This window comes from Nicotiana sylvestris, chromosome 8, assembly GCF_000393655.2.
Source record: "Nicotiana sylvestris chromosome 8, ASM39365v2, whole genome shotgun sequence".
Taxonomy (NCBI): Eukaryota; Viridiplantae; Streptophyta; class Magnoliopsida; order Solanales; family Solanaceae; genus Nicotiana; species Nicotiana sylvestris.
In genome coordinates, this window is record NC_091064.1 from 15,679,278 (window position 1) to 15,689,591 (window position 10,314).

Below are 10,314 nucleotides of genomic sequence, written 5' to 3' on the forward strand. Positions count from 1 at the left end.
GTTCTTATTTGTGTAAGTATAGGTTTTAAGAATTGAGTAATGGTTTGATAAACGGGGTACAGATTGGGCTAGTATAATTTAATTAAAATTGTGCCAAAATTGGCCCAAAATTTGACCCCAAAGAGCACAAATCTGGTCCAAAAGAGGGCTGCCAAGAAAAGCTTAAAACGATGTAGTTTTATCTTGAAACTACGTCGTTTTGGTTAAGTGACAAGATTCAATCTCATCCACTCATCTTGATTTAATCCAACGGTCCTAGTTTGATCTTCATCCTAGGTATTTAAAGCCTAAAATCCCCAAAAATTTGCCCCATTTCCCCCTTATTTCCTCTCTCTTCTTTCCCTCTCCTTCTTCTCTCTTCGCTCTCTCTTCACTCTCTCTACGCCGCCCCAGCTCCGCCCACCACCGCCTGACGGAAATCGCTGCCGCCGGCGGACCACCTCCAAACACCTCCAAATTCACGCCACGTAATCTCCACAACTTCCTCTTTCCATATCTCCAAACCAAATCCTAAAACAATCCCTCAAACTCCTTGAATCTTAGATCTAGGAAACTTTCCCGTCACTTTTTTGCCCAAATTCTTGAAGCTCCAACCACTACCACCCCAAAATACCTACATCAATGGATAGAGCTCCTCAAGACCTAGCTATTGATGTCAATTCTACCCCAAAAATCCGGCCTAATTCCGGCGACCTCCCGGAACACCCTCTTTGGCATACCACCATTTTTTCGGTCTTTTGATGTGTAAAATGGTAAAATACTATTCTTTTTCATGGCTGATTTTTTTATTTTTAATTTTAATTTTTAGATTTTATTTTTGTCTATTATTAATTATTTTAGCATTAGTTTTTAAAGTTTAAAATGTTAAATTTTTTGTTTTTGCACTTGTTGAAGTAGTAAAATAGTTTTGTATTGATAAAAGTGAGGTAATGAAAAATACTTAAGAGTATATGATACTTGTTTGGTTGTTTGTTTACTGCTTCAAGACTCTTTGAGTTCAACACTCAAAAGTCAAATTGTTTGGTAAGAAAATGTAGACCTTTGGACATTATTTGAATAAAGTCTATCTTTGAATAGTGGAAAGCAGATGTTGTTTGAAATACTTGACAAGATTTGAACTAGAAAGTCTTGCTTTTTGAATTTAAGAGCAGATTTTGTAGAAAAATCTATCAAAAAGATTGATTTTTAATTTTTTGAAATAGTTGATTGTTTTGATATATAAAGGGGACTCCATCACATTTTGGAGGGGATCATTTTCTGCTTTTGAACATACAAAAAAATAAAAAATAAGCAGCTGAAGCATCCTTTAGTAAGCTAAAATTGTAAGTCTTAAGAGTGAATCTTAAAGTGCAAACCTTTTTTTTAGAAAAGTATAAGTCCTCTTTAGAGTTTGCTTCTAGGTTTCTTCTCTGAGTTTTCGAGCTGTTTTAACACGGATTTGCTGTTGGTTTTGCTGTTGTTGTGCTGCTATTTTTATGCTGCTTTAGTTGCTGAGCTTCCATTCTTTGTTGTTGTATTTATTATTCTGCGGCTTAGGTAACTCTTTAATCTTATGTTGCAGATGTTTTCACATTAACAAGAAGATTTGAACTCATCTTGATTGTTGGGAGCATGTCCATTTAAATAAATGAGTACTTAGCTAAATTTTTTTATTGTTTAAATATATCTTGTTGTAGTTCATATGTAAAATAAATCCTTGGTTGATCAAACACTTTTTTATTCATGTGTTATTTGTCTTTACTATCTATTATAGTATTGATGCATATAAAATTGAGATGTTCCAAGTAGGTTGCAATGTGCTTAAAGACTCCTTTTGCACCTTTGCAGTTCTTGCCAGTTTATGCAAAATAACAAAAGAGACATGCTTGAAATCTTTATTTATTTTTACAGATTTTATATGTGACCATCTCTGCTAGGATTTTAGATTTTTTTTTTTTTTTGGTAGAAAGTGACTATATCCTAAATAGGTTTTGAAATTGCTAGTTAAAAATAAGGGTTAATGACTTAGAGCAAAAGAGGTCAGACTCGCAATTTAGCCTAGGTGGGCTGTCGTAGTAAACCAGCATTTGAAATCTATTGGGTTTTCAGCTTGTGCCCACTTCCGAGCCCAATAATTGGCCAAGGCAGATTCTGTCCAATAGGCCCAATGCTTTTAAAAAGTCTATAAATATTTTGGCCATTTATTTCATAGATGTTGGCCCAATGCTATAACTAAGTAAGCAAATTGGCTCACTTTCTCAATAAATAATATGATCTATCTTCAAAATAATACTTACTAGATTAGTTGAATAGACTTATTAAGAATTAGTTAATTTTCATGATGTGTAATAATAATCCAATAACTTAAGTACCTTTAATTAATTTAAACGCTAGGCAACCAGTAGGTCCGTTTTAACTTTTTATTATTATTATTTCACGGACTCGCTTGCTTAGCGTGATATTAACTCTTAATATTTTAATTCAGTAATCTCATACTATTTCTACTAGCTTTAATTATTTTCTAATTTAATAAACTCTTTGCTAAACTCGCGGATTTGCTTGCGTAGCACGATAGTAACTCTTAATAAATAATTTTTTCAATGCACAAATATAGTAATTTTTCTGAAAGTAATAACGTGTTAATAATTCTTTGTCATGATTGTGGATTCGCTTGCATAGTGCTGTTATGACTAAGCCAATAAATTTTGTCTAGATTACACATTCGTTAGCGTAGTGTGATTATGACATTTTATTATTATTATTATTTTATCAAATAAGTAAAAGCGGACATAAGAAAAACATAAAAATCAAATAAATCACCGTTTATCCAAGTTTAATTCAAGCCAAATGTAGTCAATAAAGCGACCGTGCTAGAACCACGGGACTCGGGGATGCCTTACACCTTCTCTCCGGTCAACAGAATTCCTTATCCGGACATTATTTTCGCGGACCAATAGTAAAAGAGTCAAACCTTCCTTTGAATTGGGATTCAAATAAAAGGTGATTTGGAACACCGACAAAAATCAATTCCAAGTGGCAACTCTGTAAATAAAATAATCCTTATTTCAAAATTGTCACTTTAATTGGAAAAACTCTTTAACCCACAATCCATAACCCACATTATTTTTTGGAGGGGTAAAAAGGGGTGTGACACTTTTTTTTAAAGAATGAGTTTATTTCTAAATTCTTAATTATGATCTTAAATATATCATTATATTTTGTGATTATAAATACATATCATCAAATTTACAGAAAAACGAAAACATCATCGCAGACAACAAAAGAATAAATTTTGGCAGCTAACGAATAAATGGATACTCTTAGATGAAGTTAGAGATGAGGCAGCCATTAATTATTTTATTAGGTTTCATCAAACTTTAATTCTCTTTCTTAAATGGATCCAGGCGAAGCCATTACTTATTACAAATGAAAATTAAAAGTCTAAAACAGTGTACTTTTGCGGCGTTTGTTTTAATTTTTTAATTGTGTTTGGGGGGAAAATCCAGTTTTTACAAAAGCATGTGATCTTTTTTTAAAAGGTTTTCAAACTCATTCTTTCATATATTGCAAAAACTCAAATCTGAGTTTTAGAATTTCTTTTTGCAAAACAACTCGATCAAAAATGCTAATTTTGTTACACAAATTGAAAAAAGAAAATTAGCATTAGAAATTTTAATTGCTATTATTACTCATAGCTTAATTTGAAAAGATAAAAGTCACACGCACACGTAGATTCACTTAAAATCAATTCAATGATATTTTACTTGTCTCTGATGAGTTGTATCTCCTAGTTGAAGTTAGGACCTTTAATATAATATATCAAAGACCATATACTTTTATTATTTTCTAGTTGACGTAAATAGTGAAGATAAGTGGCGGATTTAGAATTTATAGGTTGTGGGTACTTCACTGATCTTAGTGTAAATTCTAAATGATCAAGAATGATTATAGTAGGTACTCATGGTCAATTATTGAATTTTTTAGGTATTATATATAAATATATTACCTAATTTGCCCAAAGCCAATGGGTGTTTCAGCGACCCTACCTCCAAAAGTAGATTCGCCACCGGTGAAGATAGAAAAATAAGCTTCTTACAATAAATGCAAAACTACTCAACAAGTCATTAAATTTTGTGTTCATTAGTAAAAAGTTGATCGTAGTAACTCATATCAACTTCTTACTACGAAAACCCTCTCCATTGAGTTATAAGCTAAAATTTGATTGTAACTCAATGAAAGGGTCTAATACGAATATGTTTTAACTCATTATATAAACAGATTCACAAGCATTGATTGATCAAATTATTTCTCCCCCAAAAACTGTCTTTTTTATGATCGCAGGTTTCTACTTCAAGTCATTGGATGCCCCTTCGTACAGTATACATACAGAGAGGCTAACCAGGTTGCAGATTCTTTGGCACGCTTTGGAAAATCAAGAATTATGCTTGGATTTGAGCCGGAGACTCTATTTTAGAATTTCACACTTTTACATGCTTTATTTATTTTTCGTAAAGACTTTCATGGGACTAATTCGAATAGATTCGTCCAACTTAGTAATGATAAATTTTAAACTTCTTCACAGCTTTCGATAAAATGCATCTAAAAAGAAAAGAAGAATTTAATAAGGAAGGATTTTTGGTAAAATAAGATCCTGTGTCGAAAATCGAAATAATGCAAAGTGAAGTATAATCACTATAAAGATGTTTTTTTTTCTTCGAAAAATCAGCTACAATTTAAATTGTACTTGGCCAACATATATCCAACATCATCGTGAGTAGTGATGTAAGTTGTAACGTATATAACCAAATGAAATTCCCAACCACGATGGGAAATTAAATACTATATGGGGGAAAGGTAAGATCTATATATATTAAGGGAATAAAGTTTGTATTGTGGTTAAGCCAAGTGGCTAACTATTAAGAAGCCACTTGACAAACTTAAAACAAAAAAATGATTAATTAATGAAAGTAAAATGGAAACAAATAATTCAAGTCTTGATTTACATTCTCACACATACTTTTTTTTCCCTTTAATAATTAATGGAATTAAAAAAAAATCCATTTTAATTCCACCTCGCGACTCTGTTTTGCTTTCTTTAGTCTTTACTGCCTCCAAAGTCTTCCTTGGCAGATGCAGCTCTTTTATGTAGGAGTGAGGCGCAAAAAACAATGAAAACCTGCATTTGTAAGCCAGAACAAAGAAAGACGTTATTTGGGAGTTTACATTATAGCTGAACACAAGCAAAATATTAAATTTCGTGCGGGAAAAAATTGTTTTATCAGGTAATGAATATGTTATAAGTATTCTATTGGTTATGTATTATGTATTAGCCATGATTAAAACTTTATTCAACTAATTTATATAGTCTAGATAGAACTTTTTCTGCGAAATATCATATGACAAAAAATATAAAATAAAATATATAAAGGTGGTAAGACAAAGATTTACCCAATAGCTATTAAATTGAAAGATAAGAAAATTTGAATTAAAATTAATAATTCGAATTTTGATAAAAAGATTGAAATTAGTAAAAGATAAAAAGTAAAACTAATATAGAAACTTATGAATTTGAAATGAAAGATAAGAAAATTTGAATTGAGAAAGCTTTTTTCTGAAAGATAAAATTATATCACTTCTAAATTTTACCTCTAAATTCTTGGATATAATAAGATTGTTATAAAAATATTACACACGTACAAATAGGTAAAGAGAATTTAAAAATAAAATTATTGGTCAATATTTTATATTAAAAATAAAGAAGAATAAAAATTTAAGCTTGAAATAACTAAATATCCGTTAAGCTATATGTTTAGTAGCAGGAGCAATAGTAGTAGTAGTAGCAGCAACAACAACAACATCAGTAATAGTAGTAACAGCAGCAACAACAACAGTCTTTTGAACTAGAAAAGAAAACTTCAAGGATGAAAAAAATCTTGAGATTTTGGCGAATTATAAAGTACGAGCATATGCACTTTTTTTATCTATTATTAAACACTAGATAAAATAATTATATAAAATTTTATAGTAAAATAATGTAATTAATATATGAAATTGAAATATAAGAAAATCTGAATTAGAATTAAATAATTTGAAATTGGATAAAAAAATTAAATTTCAATTTTGATTAATGCAAGTAATCTTTAATCAAAATCCACATCTTTTCTAAAGTAGTTCAAATCAAGTTTTACGCTGTAAAATAAATGTAATAAATATATTAAATTAAAAGATTAGAAACTTGAATTAAAATTAAATAATTTGAATTTGGATAAAAATATCGAATTCAAATTAATAAAATATAAAAAAATAGAACTAATATAGAAACTTATGAATTTGAAATGAAAGACAACAAATTTTGAATTGAAAAAACTTTTTTCCTGTGAATTAAAAGTAATCACTTTTAAATTTTGCCTGTAATTCAGGGATCTAATAAGGATAGTCATAAAAATAATTAAATAGATAGAGAGAATTTAAAAATTAAATTAAAACTCAATACTTATATATTAAAAATAAAGGAGAATGAAAATTTAAGTTTGAAATAACTACATATGCATTACGATATATGTGTTTTGATTTGTGTATTATTTTGTTATTTATAATAATAATAATCTTAATATTCTCTCTTTATTATTTTGTTAGACCAAATACACTCAAATCTTATCTAATCCTTTGAATTGAAAAACTAAACAAATCAAAATCCAAAATTTTCAATTGGAAAAGAAAACTTCAAGGACGAAAAAAATCTTAAGATTTAGGCGAATTATAAAGTATGAGCATATGCACATTTTTTGTCTACTATTAGATTAAACACTAGATGAAATAGTTATGTAAAATTTCATAGTAAAATGAATGTAATAAATATATTATATTGAAAGTTAAGAAAATCTGAATTAAACTTAAATAATTTGAATTTTGATATAAAATTGAATTCGAATTAGTAAAAGATAAAAAATAGAATCAATATAGAAAATTCTGAATTTGAAGTGAAATATAAATATTTTAATTGAGGGAAAAAATTGAAGATAAAAGTATATCACTTTGGAATTTTTCCTCTAAATTTCTATATCTATGTTATATTAAAAGAATGGTAGTGAAACATGAGTTTAAGCTAAGTGGCATATTGAGAAATTGCCACTTGAAACTTTTAAAATATAATCTAAGTAGATTTAGAAAATCTAATAAGGATTAAGACAAATTAGATTTGATCAAATTTAATTTATGATGAAAATCAATTAAGATTAACTCACAATTTTATACTAAATAGATTTTGAAAGCTTTCCAATAATAAGGATTTCTATTTAATTGTTATTCACTATCAACATGATAAGTTTTCTTTTATTTCATAATTTTTTTATTTTTGAAAATACTACATAAAGAAATAAAATGACAATGAAAATATTACTAAAGCATTTAGATATAATGTGTTCAAATAATTAAGAAAATATTTTTCTATGATTAATATCTGAATTGAGTGCAGTTAGTTTAAGTTCGAAAGCATACCATAATTTTTGAAAATGCAGTCCAATTTAGAAAATATAAAGATAAGAATTATTTTGAATTTGATATGAAATTTATTTTTTTTAAATATGATAAGAAAAATCATATTTTGAATTATGAAGAATAAAGTCAAAGTTATTATCGAAATATTTTTTAATTTTTATATATTATATTAGTACGAGTGTGGTCGAAATAGATATTAAATTCAAACAAGCTAATGAAAAGCCACATGACAATGCAATTATATTACGTATTGAATAATATAAAAATAAGGAATAAATAGATAAAATAAAATAAAATAAAAATAATTTTTTTTATCTTAGAGTAAAACGGATAAAACTTATTTAAATTTAAGATGAATTTTTTTTTATATTATGATAAGAAAGGCCATAATTTGGATAAGTACATATAACTCAAGTATAATAGATAAATCATAAAATAAAAATATTGAATAATAAAAACAAATTAGAGATAATGTGAGAATATTTATAAAACATAAGTTTAGAAATTAAAATAAAGTAAATATATAGTACTTTAAAATATTATTAACAAATTTAATTAATATAAAAATTTCGAGCTACATTTTTATTTATTTATCTTAAGATTAAAGAAATTATATATTTATCTATATTATATTAAAGTATAATAGTGGATAATGATATTAAATGAAGTTACAATTAAGTTACTGAAAAGCCATATAAAACGTAATAAGACGATATATTAGATTAAAAAAATAGCAAAATCAAAGACAATAGTTAAAAATTTGCTATTAGAAATGAAAGAGAAGGACTATTTGAAATTGATCAGAAAGTACTTAAAATTATGATGAGAATGCTCGAACTATGGATAATTTCACGAAATTGAAGTCTTATTTAAGAAAAATAAAATTGATAATAAATAAAAATTTAAAAATACAAAATAATTTTCTAATGTAGGTAATTTACTTATGAAAATTAAAACTTAAATGTTTGTCTTAAAACTAAAAAAATAAAGAAAATTTAACTTCATGAATACAAAAATAATTATAAGCAAACTTGAACATAATAATCAAAGAACTTATGCATTAATATTTTAGACTAATTCAACATTACAATGTGCTCAAACAAGACAGATCACAACATGACATGCTTAGTATTCTTTAATACTGACAGCGAAACGAAAAGCAAGTACTAAAATCAATGGATTAGGTTGTTACAAATATAAAAAAGAAAAAAAGGGTTGTCCACTACGAAATTTGAGTAATAATTTCATGTCCTAATTTTTAATTTATATCTAATGATTATATAATTTTTATCTAGAAGGTTTAGATTATAAAGTTATTTGCAAATGATTCAAACAATCTACATCACAATTTGACATGGTTTATATCCGTACATCGCGCGAGTACTAATACTAATGTATGCATAATAATTGGATTATCAAAAATTAAAAAGGAGACACGTTTACTAACTACCATTTGGCCCATAAATTGAGGAAATCAAAATACTTACTAAACAAAATGGAAAGTAAATCCTGTCTAGGAAGGTGAGCTCTCTGTAGAATAATTGTTTTTTTATTTGGGATCAAGGGATAACTACTACTATATATTAATTTAAACTAGAGTAGTACATGGAGCATTTGAAAGCATAGAAACTAACCTAAAGGGGCAACCCAGTGATGGGTCGTTACAAAAGGGGATCTAAGGGAATTACTATTAATATTCATATTTCTTGAAATACAAAAGGTTGGCTAAGAGGATTTTGTGAACAGGTTGTGTGCTGAAGAGCTTGTGGTTTAACCCTTCTGGCAAAAAGTGTGCCTGAGCGATCATTCTTCAAAGCTGGTTGTAGAAAAAGCAAGCTAAGATTGTACAAAAACAGTGATGCCAGTAGTATTATTCATATGGCAACCATATTTTGCTAGTAAATAAGCTACTTTGTTTTGATCCCTGTATGTGTAACGTATGATAGGATCATCTAGCTGCTCGAGCAAAAACCTGCAATCATGTATAAGATTAGCATAAAGCGGATGCGAGGTCTGTAATATATTAATTATTATTTGAGCGTCTAGGTTCACTTCGGGAGGCTTGCATCCATGGTTATAAGCCAATTGCAAACCATGATATAGCGCACGTAATTCAATTTCAACACTCCCGTGAGAGATGTGATGTCCCGAAAAGCCGATGAGCTAGTTACCTGTGGAGTCACGTATGACACCACTAATCCCGCCCAGTCTTGTAGCTAAGTGGGCTGAACCATCAATGTTGAGTTTGAAAGGAGTATTGCCAGGCGGGTGCTATTGAATTTGTATGGTTATACCGCTATGTGAGGACGGGGGTAAAACATCAAGATGGAATAATTGTATTATCAAGACAGTGCATCAAATCAAAAAGAAAAAAGAATGGAATACGTTTATCTTTTTTGTTTTAATCATTCAGTATTTTTGGTATGCTTTGGTCCAATTAATTCGAATTTACGTTGCATATAATTTATTAAATGAAAATCTGCTACTTTCAAGAATTATTTCCACAGGCGTCTTAACCCCAAGCCAATAAAGTGGCCTCTTTAGGCCTCCAAAATTGAGACCCCAAAAGCTACTCTTTTTATATGTAATTTAAATATTTATTGTATTTATTATGTGATCTTTTTTTGTAGTTGGTTGAGAAAATTGTAATAAAAGTGAAAGACAATGAAATTTGCATTTACTTTTTAGTTCATCTCACTCCAACTTGAACAAAATTTATTTACAACTCTTACTTAGTAAGATATTTTTTTTTCAAGGTCTGTAGGTACGTTTCAAGCTAATTATATCGTTAAAAATTATAGTTGATTTGTTTATTATCTTTATAAATACAAATTCTCA

General features: G+C 28.2%; 1 long non-coding RNA gene across 1 annotated transcript; it reads left to right on the plus strand.

Moving 5' to 3' along the window:
* Nucleotides 1-333: 333 nt before the first annotated feature.
* Nucleotides 334-1,787, plus strand: LOC138876506 (uncharacterized). Its single transcript, XR_011401814.1, has 2 exons — nucleotides 334-752; nucleotides 1,562-1,787. It is a non-coding gene; the product is annotated as an uncharacterized lncRNA (long non-coding RNA).
* Nucleotides 1,788-10,314: the final 8,527 nt, after the last annotated feature.